Raw genomic sequence first — 11324 nt, 5'->3', positions numbered from 1 at the left:
AGTTGTAGGAGACAGAGGGTGATGACAGAAGGATGCTTTAGTGACTGGAAGCCAGTGTCCAGTGGCGTACCACAGGGATCTGTGCTCGGTCCCCTATTATTTGTCATTTATATAAATGACATAGATGACTATGTGTGGGAGGTAGGATTAGTAAGTTTTCGGATGACACAAAGATTGGCCGGGTGGTTAACAGTGAGGTTGAGTGTCTTGGGCTACAGGAAGATATAGATGGGATGGTCAAATGGGCAGATAAGTGGCAGATGGAATTTAACCCTGAAAAATGTGAAAAATGGAAGAAGTAATTTGACAAGGAAGTATTCAATGAATGGCATGACACTAGGAAGTTCTGAGGAACAAAGGGACCTTGGCGTGTGTGTCCATAGATCTCTAAAGGCAGAGGGGCATGTTAGTGGGGTGGTGAAAAAAGCATATGGGACACTTGCCTTTATCAATCAAGGCATAGATTACAAAAGTAGGGAGGTCATGTTGGAGCTGTATAGAACCTTAGCGAGGACACAGCTGCAGTTCTGGTCGCCACATTATAGGAAGGATGTGATTGCACTGGAGGGGGTGCAGAGGAGATTCAGCAGGATGTTGCCTGGGATGAAACATTTAAGTTATGAAGAGAGATTGGATAGACTTAGGATGTTTTTGTTGGAGCAGAGAAGACTGAGGGGTGACCTGATCGAGTTGGACAAGATTATGAGAGGCATGGACAGCGTGGATAGGGAGCAGCTGTTCCCCTTAGTTGAAGGGTCAGTCACAAGGGGGCAGAGGTTCAAGGTGAGAGGCAAGTTCCTAAGATGAAATAGTTTTCTGTAAATTGCAGTTTAGTGGATCCTACATAGCAAATTATGAGGGTTTTTCTCTGAGAACTGTGCAGACCCATTCAGTGCCTGTAGGCAGGAGGTTTAGGGGGGATGAGGAAAAACATTTTTACCCAGAGAGTGGTGACGGTCTGGAATGCACTGTCTGGGAGGGTGGTGGAGGCGGGTTGCCTCACATCCTTTAAAAAGTACCTGGATGAGCACTTGGCACATCATAACATTCAAGGCTATGGGCCAAGTGCTGGTAAATGGGATTAGGTAGGTAGGTCAGGTGTTGCTCACGTGTCGGTGCAGACTCGATGGGCCGAAGGGCTCTTCTGCACTGTGATTCTGTATAACTGCTCAAATTCATTCACTTATATGGCTCCAAGTCATTTTCAGTATTTTTCTGGCATGAAATTGGGACAGCTGATTTTTTTTTTGCCAGCATTGTGATGGAAACCAGTTCTATTAGCTTTCTATCCAAAATTAATCTCCCATTTCCAAAGATTAGTTTGGCTCTGCCTACATTTCACCCAGTTAGCTTCCAGGCATTTAATTGAAATATGTTGAAGGGAAGGTGTTGCAGCCCCTAATTTCCTGATTTTAAACTTGTAAAAGTGTCCACGCTCTAGAATTCCCTATGTCCCCCTCCCTCTCTATGTCCTTCTCCTCTGTAAAGCACTTTGTTAATATTCACCTCTTTGACTAAACATTTGGCAACCCTCCCAATATCTTCTTTTATGAATTAACATACAATGACATGCCTTGGGACATTTTTCAATTTAAGGATACTGTATGACACAAGTTGTTGCAAGCTATATTAAATCCTATGGAACAACCCCATTCAGTAGAAAATGGAACCACTGAATTTCAACTTATTGCTACCAAAATAAAAAAAGAAACTTCCGAAAGAGGAAAGTAAAACCATTAGTATAATAGTTGGAAACCTTCATACGATGTTTAAGAAGCACTGAGTTCATAACAACAATGCTGTGGAAGACTAATGTGAATGATAAGTCTTCAGATGGGTCTATTTACAGCACCATACATTTTAACAGGTTATGTCACTAGAAAAATAAATTACAGGCACTGAATGGGTCTGCACCGTTCTCAGAGAAAAACCCTCATAATTTGCTTTGTAGGATCCACTAAACTGCAATTTACAGAAAACTATTTCATCTTAGGAACTTGATGATGTGGCAACCTACAGTAAAACTTGTTAAACCAGCAAATAACTAGTCAGGTGCATGGAAAAGGAAATACTGTAGAAACTATTGAAACTGAAAGAGAAATTAAAAGAAGAAATGTGAAAGCAATAAAGTGGAAGGGGCTTTTTTTTGTTTCACTTTTTCCAGAAACACAGAGATCACTTGCTGCTCTGTGCATCAATGTTATTTTCAGGGAAAAACCATATTGATCGTAACTGTACAATGGTGAGTAACTTTAGTTTTTATTACAACTTTTTTGAGATTACTCGTTTGACGAATGGAATCATGTAACTCTAGGCACACAAGAGCTTGAATTTGAAACCCTGTACTATCACAGGCACTCAAATTTGCATTATCTCTACCTCTACATTATGCTCTGTGTATATCGTTCTCTGTATTTTTCCGAATATTTTACTTACAGAGAATTTTGTATATGCCTCTGTTTTGCAGGCTGTCACATCCTGAATCTTCTGCTTATTGTCTTTGGATGCATCCAAACTCTTAGCCATTCACCATTAAATCATAGAAGTTATTTATTATCACAGGGCAGTCATTTTGTGTTTAATTATTTATTGACTAGGTTTTTATTCTAAAATTAATGCTGTAAACAGCGCAAGTGATGAAACAATGGAGTATTGAAATTCGCTTCCATGAGTGAAGGAGAAGCATTCGTCTTGTGCCTTTCTCATCTGTATTCTCAGTCAGAGGGTTAGAACGAGGACAGGCTTCTCCACAAATGAAGGGAGTGTAAACTGGGGGAAGATTAACCAAATGTTGGTAGGCCAGTGTTCCTCCAGCAGATAACAGGGGCAGCATTTCGCCTCACCCACCCCATCGGGGGATGTTGTGCGGGGACGGGCAGGTGGGGGGGGTGGGGGGGAGATTCCCTGAGTGGTTCCCTGCGCTCTTTTGCGCATGCGCGTCGAAGAGTGCAGAGATCTCCCGGGGGTGCCTCAGGGAGATCAGTTTAAGGTTTTAAAATTTAAATTAAGGTAAAAAAACTTTTAAAACATGTCCGCCCATGTGACAGTGTCACATGCGCTGGGACATATCAATGAATTTTTAAAATAATTTTTACTGAATTTTTAAAAGCTTTCGGAAACCTCATCCCTCCCATGGATGAGGTTCCATGAAAAATGTGAAGGCCTCCTGGGCTCTTTGCCTGCCCACCAACCTTAAGGTTAGACGGGCAGATCATTTAATTGTTTTAATTAGGTTTTAAATGGCCTTAATATTGCGCGCCCGCTAAACTGAAAACCTAAAAGGCGTGTAGTGATGTCAGGACGCTCGCCCGATGTCACTGCGCGTCATTTTGTGTCGGCAAGTGGCCCCCCCCCCCCCCCCACTCACCGACGGGAAAATGCTGCCCCAGGAAATTTATGTTAATAGAGCCTCAAACAAATCAACTCAGTCTCTTGGCTGCAGGAAGGCTGTGACCTGGAAACAGCTGTGCAGAGAAAAAGATTGAGGAGCTTTATATTATTCAAAAAAATTGTGAGTAATGCTGTTGGCTGCAGCCAATATATCAATGCTAGATAGTCAGCCATCATTTAACAGATTTATTGAACCAGTTCACAAGATCACAAAATCCATCCCCACAATACATCCCAGTAAACCCTACAATTCTTCCATTGCTGTCATTGTTTCTTAAATGATTCGAGGATTTTCACCTTCACCACTCTATTTGATAGCCCATTCCAGCTGTTGATTAATCTTTGTGAAGTTAGCATCACTTAAGTTATCTGTTACTAATTTGAACCTGTGTCCTCTTTCTTTACTCCAATGTTTTAATTTGCTATAATATCCTGGATTCTACCTTTTCTATGCTGCTTACTATTTACCAGCTCGGATTCTGACACTAAGTGTAATTTAGGAGTTAGTTTAGAGGCAGAATCTGCACCTAAGAGACACAAGACACAAGAGCAAAGGCAGAATGCAGGTGTTGCCTCGTTGGAGCTGGGGTAAAGGACATCACTGAACGGATGGAGAAAATTTTCCAGGGAGAAGGGGATCTGCTTTAATTTGTGGTCAACGTTGGAACCAGTGACCGAGATATGTAAAGGATTGAAGTCCTTCAGACTTCAGAGTTTCAAGATGAAATTAAAGAGCGGGACTTCAAAGGTAGTAACCCCTGTATTAATCTGAGCACTGTGTGTTTGTGAATGTAGGAGAAATGAGGTTAGACAGGTTCCTGTGTGACTAGAGAAATGGTCTAGGAAGGAGGGCTTCAGATTCATGGAGCATTGAAAGTAAATGAGTAAAATGGGCCTTCAGAGGGGAGATAATTCAAAGTTCAGAGTAGATACATTCCCACAAAGGTGATAGGAAGGGCACCAAAGACAGTCTTTGAAGTTGGCTGGACAAGTTGAGAAGGTTGTTATAAAGGCATAAGTGATCCTTGGCTTTGTAAATAAAACCAGAGTACAAAAGAAAGGAAGTTTTGCTAAAGCTTTATGAAGAACTGATTAGGCCTCAGCTGGTGTATTATGCCCAGTTCTGTACCCCACACTTTAGGAAGGATGGCTGGGCTTCAGAGAGGGCAGAGAGGAGATTTACTGGAAGGGCACCAGGGATGAAAGATCTCAGTTGTGTTGGAAGACTAGAGAAACTGGGGTTGTTCTCTTTAGAGCAGAGAAGGTTAAGGTTAAGGAGAGATGGTATTCAAAATCGTGAAGGGTTGTGGTAGAGTAAATAAGAGAAACTGTTTCCAGTGGCAGAAGGACCACAGGTTTAAGTTAATTGACAAAAGAACTATAGGCAACTAAAGGAAAGAAAATGTATGCCGAGAGCTGGATTTTCCCCTTCAAGTCGGGAAGTGCAAGTTGGGCCATTTCCCTACATTGTGCTTGTGATTTCTGAAAGCCAGTCCATTGCCCAGGAATTTTCATCTTCCAAAGTTGGGTGGGCTGGAGTCATGGCCGCTGGCTCCCAAAGCACACCTGAGGCAGGAATGGAGGTGGGTGCAAGCTGAGGTTGGAAGGTTGGAAGGCCCACTTTCATTACCTGGGACATCAGCCCAGTTCCCTAAATGGTTGTTAGGCCGTCAAGTCCTCACCCCTCACCCAAATCCCATGCCACCCTCATGCCACCTCCATACCTCCAATATCTCCCATGACCCTTTATTGCTGCCAAGTGCCCTCAATGCTTCCCTGCCCTTGTTAAATTGCCTCATATCTCCCGTGCATTCTCTATACTCACTCACCCAATATCTGTTATGTACAGAACACATAAGTCATATAATAACACTGGAAAGCCTTGGAAATGCTCAGAATTAAAACAAACAAACAAAAAACACAGTCACTCAAACACATCTTGAAAAAAAAATCCCCTCTTAGAAACTCATAAACCTGTCAATCAAATATATAGCCATTGAAATTCACCTTGAAAAATATTCTCTTTTCTTAAGTGCTCTGTTAATCTGTCAAAATAAACAAAAAGCCATTCAAAAACCTCGTCAAAACATTTACGCCATTATATACTCATAAAACTGTCAATCAAACAGAGCCACTCACAATGATGTGAGCAGCTCCTACTGAGCTGGATCCATGAGTGCAGCTTGGAGCTCAGCCAATCATTCATAATGTGATTACATTACATAGCTGAATAAATTGACCCCATCGAGTTCAATACAATAGACTCTTTGAAGTTACCTGACCAAATATCCAGTCATCTGCTCCATTTTTTTCAAAGGCTCAATGGAGTTTCAATTGGAGAAATCTGGCAACCATTCAGTGTTTTCCCAAGTCTGAATAGAACTCTGGGGTTTAAACCATTGTAGTACTCAAACTACACTTAATAGATGACCCACTTAAGTCAAATTTTAATACGGTTGAATACAAAAGATGACTTTATCTATTGGACAAAGCATTCTAATGCATGTGAACACTTACACAATACTGTTTTAATTAATTTAATTTTAATACTGGTCAATTTAATAGTCACTTATCTTTTAAGGACAGAGCCCTATGATCAAGCATTCCATTGAAAACATACCTAAAATATCAAACACCATTATCACATTTGAAGTGGCAAAACCTTTTAAACTTAACTGTCAAAGAGTCCACAACCCAACAGCTGGCTTCCCTCAAGGTTCACAAGTTGACTTATCTAGCATGGTTCCCACAACCTTCAGGAACCCACCTTCCTTCATGAAAATATCAATGTCAGGGAAAATTGAATTTTGCAGGAAGCATTTAAATTTTGACCCCAACATCACTTAATGTGAGCACTGGGTTGTGAGCAGCCACATTTTGCACCCAGGGGAAAATGGTGTCCATTGGGAATTGGCAGGTAAGTTTAATATTTCAGCCCCACATGCTTCCACTTTGGGCCTACTGACACGTGTTCTCTCAGTGCCAGGATGGGAAAATTCAGCCCCAAGTTTTGATGATCTGGAGCGCACTGCCTGAAATGGTGGTGGAAGTGGATTTAATAATTCAAAAGGGAATTGGATAAATAGTCAAAGTGAAAACATTAACAAGAGTATGGGGATAACCTTCAATTCACCTTACTACCTTATATTTCCTTGTTCAGATCTTCCGTTGCTCATTTAAGATCCTCCAGTCGGATTGGTTAAGGAGATATAAAGTTGCTTGCTCTGCTCACTCAGATCCCAGGTGTCTGGTTTCACTCATTGTGATGTTCCACCTCACCCTTCCAGAAACTTGCAGTGTAAAACAGCATAGAGATTAAATGGCAAGCCTAAGGAGCAGTTCCATGAATTTTTGTGCCATTAATGATGGACATGTGGACACAGTTGTTTAATATTAATATAAATATACACGTATTTGATTTTACAGATACTCGCTGGAACGATGCTGAATTATGATTGGAGGAACATGTGTAAGTTCTGTATAAGCTCTACCCTCATAGGCTAAATGGACAGGGGTTAGTACTAGGACCATTGCTTTTCCTGATATACATTCATGATTTGCACTTGGGTGTACAGGGCACAATTTCAAAACTTGCAGATGACACAAAACTTGAAGTATTCTGAACTGTAAGGACGATCATGATAGATTTCAAGAAGACATGGCCAGGTTGGTGGAATGGGAGAACAGGTGGCAGATGAAAATTAATGCAGAGAAATGTGAAGTGATACAATTTGATTGGAAGAATGAAGAGTGGCAGTGTAAAATAAAGGATACAATTCGAAAGACTTGTGGGTATATGTGCCCAAATTGTTTAAAGTGGAAAGGCAGGTTGAGAACACAATTTAAAAGGCATATGTGATTCTGTGCATTATAAATAGAGGCATAGAGAACAAAAAAAGGAAGTTATGATGAACCTTTATAAAACACGGGTTTGGTCTAAACTGGAATATTGGCCAGGATTTTACAGCCCCTCCAGCCCATTGGGATAGTATGGTCCTGCCGGACTGAATGGAGATTTAATTTGCTCTCTGCATCCGCCGGGGGGAGACATGCCTTTGTGGGGAGGAGGGGGGCCTTAAAACCCTGGCCATTGTGTTCAGTCCTGTGTCAGGAAGGATGTGAAGTTTTGAGAGAGAGTGTAGAAAAGATTCATGAGATTGGTCCCAGGGATGACAGACTTCAGTAACATGGGTAGAATGGAGAAGCTGGGGTTGTTCTCCTTAGGGATGAGAAAGTTGAAAGGAAATTTGGCAAATGTTTTCAAAATCACGAGGGATCTAAGCAGAGAGAGAAATTGTTCCAATAGGTAGAAGAGTTGAGAACCAGAGGACACAGATTTAAGGTGACTGGCAAAGGAGTCAACAACGACATGAGGAAAAGCTTTTTTCACACAGTGAATTACTTGGATCTGGAATGCAATGCTTGAGCCTGTGGTGGGGGCAGATTCAATCATGGTTTTAAAAAGGAAATTGGATGAGCGTCTGAAGAGAAAATAATTTGAAGGACTATAGAGAAAGGGTGGGGAAATGGGTCTAGCTGAGCTGCTGTAACCATTCTATGATTCTATACATTAGAAAGTAAGAAAGGCAGGCTTGATTTCATTTATTTCTGTGCCTTAGTATTAACTCTCATCAAATTCCACAGGTGGAATTAAATGTAATTACATTTTCTTTGTCACAACAGCACAAAATAGTAACTGTATCATGTGTACAATTGTGGTAAACGCTTTGGAGGAATGGAGTATGCAGCTAAATTCACTCATTAGGAAGCCCTTATGAGTCACAGCTAATTTTGTCACTTTTCAATTTTGAAAATTCACATTGTGAGTGAATGACCTGTGAATCCCACTGGTTACTGCTTATCTCTTTATGCAACATTTCTGGGGATCACTTAAAAACAAAATTATTACCTTAATTCTTTAATTCCAGTTCCAAAGAAGAGTCCTATTCCACTTGACACATTAACCCTGTTCCTCTCTCCACATATGCTGCAAGACCTGCTCAACTTTTCGAGCACTTTCTGTTTTTATTTCAGATTTCCAGCATCTGCAGTATTTTACTTTTACTTTTATTGTTGGCCTTAATTAAAATCTAAACAAATGTGGATAGAAAATTAAAGAAGCAATCATTTTACTGAAAAATGCATGCCAAGTTATTCTTTCAGAGTGTCTGGGAGAGGGAGATAGAGGAGGAGATATGGTGGAAAAGCAAAGATTGTGAAAGAGACAGTCAGAACGAGAGCTTGAGACAGTAATACATCTATTTTCATCATGACTATGTCATGTGCACCTGATGTGGTTGTGCAGTGATTCAAGTTGTTTTGCTATATGTTCATATATAATTAACAATATATTTGTCTGACATCTTTTTCAACAAGATGATTCCACTTTTATAATCCTCACCTCTAGTACCTTTGTAAGTTTCCTCTTACCACTCTCTTTAAAGCTGATCAAGGTCCCCATTTTGCAATCACTAGTACACAGGTGAAATACTAATTAATCTCAAAGCTATCTCAGTCCTAAATTTTGTTTCTATCACAACAGAATCGTCAAGAATATTCACAATGCAGACATATAATGTAGTTCTAGTGCCATAGAGGACCAGAGCACTGGTGAAAATGTAAACTGTTTGGCATATTATTTGTTTAATAATGATACTTGTTCACAAGTTATGAATTATATGTTGATTATTGGGAACCTTTAATTTTCATGTATTTTTCTGTTTTGGTATTGATTTCATCCGTGTTATAGAGCAGACATTGTATAATGTTCCCTTATGTTGGAAATTGTAAGTTATTTAAAATGTATTTACTTTCAGCTTACTAAGAAATCTATGAGACACTGACCGAAAAGCTTAAAAAGCGACAGGAGACGCCGAGCCCAAAAAACACCATAAGTGAACTTGTCACTGAAGATGGCTGCAAGGTCTACCTGGTTGGCACAATTCACTTCAGTAAAGAAAGCATACAAGATGTCCACCAGGTAAAATAAACATGAAATAAGATTTGCAGAGAAATTCTACAGTGATTTTAAAAGAAACTTTAATCAAAAATAGAAGAAATCATATTTATGTTCATTTACAAGGCATGCTTCTATGTTAGTGCAGTATCTTGAATAAATAAACTCTTACTGTTGAGTCATTATTGACCTTTGTTCAATGGCACTTTTTTATCCTTTGATATGTGAATGGGAGTTTCCAAGTGTGTTATTGCCCTGCAGCTTTTCTGCATCAGTGAAGAAATAAAGGTAACTTCCAGACATGAATTGCAACAAACACAAATTTTTCATGTGACAAATCATTATTTTTTTTATCTATTTGTTCATGGAATGTGGGCGTTGTTGGCTAGGCCAGCATTTACTGCTCACCTCTAATTGCCCAATAGAAGGTGGTGGTGAGCCACCTTCTTGAATCCCTGCAGTCTATGTGGTGTAAGTATATCCACGGTGCTCTTAGGGAGTGAGTTCCAGGATTTTGTCCCAGCAACAGTGAAGGAGCAGCGATATATTTCCAAGTCAGAATGGTGGGTGGCTTGGACGGAAACTTGCAGGTGGTGGTTTTCCCATGCACCTGCTGCCCTTGTCCTTCTGGATAGTAGAGTTCATGGGTTTGGAAGGTGCTGTTGAAGGGGCCTTGGTGAACTGCTGTAGTGCACCTTGTAGGTGGTGCTATGTTAAGTGTTTCCTGCTTTTAGCTTTCACAATCATGAAAAGTATTTAATGTAAAACTGTTTTTGATGACAAATTGTCTCACTAACACAATGTTGGCGTTGTTAGAGCACAATCACTATATAATGCTAAACCCCATAGTTCTTGAATTAATTCATTATAAAAGAAATACATTCATTAGCTGTGTATTTTTGTTTCAATAATGTCTTCATGCTATGCCATCAGGTCCTGATGCACATAAATTCCATTCAGCTTGTTGCTACCAAAAAGTTAACTTGTTGGATTTGTTAAGATTGGGAAGGCTTGGTTAAAGCTTTTCTGTCACTAATGGTTGTACAGACTTCATTGTATAGATAAACACATTTGCAAAATATCTGAGGAACACCTAGAATCAGCCTTAAGGCAGAATTGCCCCAGGTTTGCACTAAGTGAAGTAGCAAGCAGGAAAAAAGTCGTTTTACCTGCTGGCTGCACTGGCGTGTTCTCACACAGTATTGTCCCATTCCCCCGTGTTCTGCCTTATTAATAATGCAGTCACGGGGAACACACCGGATTGCTGGTGGGGCGGCCTCTGATTCACCCGCCCCGCTGTCAGCTTAGACCCTCAGTAATCCAGGCGTCATATTTAAAGGGGGCACCTGCACAGAGCCAGCACTCTTTAAGGGATCGAAAGCTGCTGGAACGTCACGGTTGCCAAAGGGAGGAAACATGCTGCCCTCAAATTTAGGGATGCCTCCCTTGGGCACCTACTGGACACAGTGGAGGGCCGCTGTGAAGTCCTCTACCCCCGCTCAGGACGAAGACCAGCAAGCAAGGTCACCAATCCAGCATGGGAGGCGGTGGCAGTGGTGGTCAGTGCCAACACCCTGCAAAAGAGGACAGCCACCCAGTGCTGAAAGAGGATGAATAATCTCCTCTGTTCTGCCAGGTTAAGTCACTATTCTCATTATTCTCACCTTTGTTGCAACTGGTCCCCAGGTGAGGGTTCCCCCAATTTGTTCTGATCCCAGTCGAGGTACCCCAAATTGCTTTGCTCCCGGGTGAGGAGGGATGGGCTGGCTCCCTTTCATTATTCAACCCTCTTGATTGGTCACAACAAGGTTAATTTAAAGATCCCTTCCCTCATGGATACCTTTTCTCTGTCCAAATGTATTTATGTTTCAAAAGGAGCCAATTTAATGAGGCTGTCTTGAGTCAAAGGAAGGGTGAGTTTATTAGTTACTAAAGGCAAGGAAAAATAATAAAAATGCAACACACATACACACAGATT

The 11324-nt window shown here is 40.8% G+C and overlaps 1 protein-coding gene across 6 annotated transcripts in view; it reads left to right on the top strand.

Moving 5' to 3' along the window:
• Positions 1 to 2143: 2143 nt before the first annotated feature.
• Positions 2144 to 11324, top strand: part of LOC121285991 (traB domain-containing protein-like) — a 49691-nt gene continuing 40510 nt past the window's right edge. For 4 of the 6 annotated variants that reach the window (XR_005944870.1, XR_005944868.1, XR_005944867.1 and 1 more), the window contains exons 1-3: positions 2144 to 2242; positions 6817 to 6859; positions 9207 to 9370. The gene's annotated coding sequence lies outside the window, so the exon portion shown is untranslated. Of the gene's footprint in view, positions 2243 to 4032; positions 4139 to 6816; positions 6860 to 9206; positions 9371 to 11324 lie in introns of those variants that run through there. The other 2 variants (XM_041203002.1, XM_041203003.1) reach the window with 2 other exon arrangements.

The sequence above is a fragment of the Carcharodon carcharias genome, chromosome 13 (genome assembly GCF_017639515.1).
Source record: "Carcharodon carcharias isolate sCarCar2 chromosome 13, sCarCar2.pri, whole genome shotgun sequence".
Classification (NCBI taxonomy): Eukaryota; Metazoa; Chordata; class Chondrichthyes; order Lamniformes; family Lamnidae; genus Carcharodon; species Carcharodon carcharias.
This window is presented reverse-complemented; position numbering and strand designations above follow the sequence as displayed.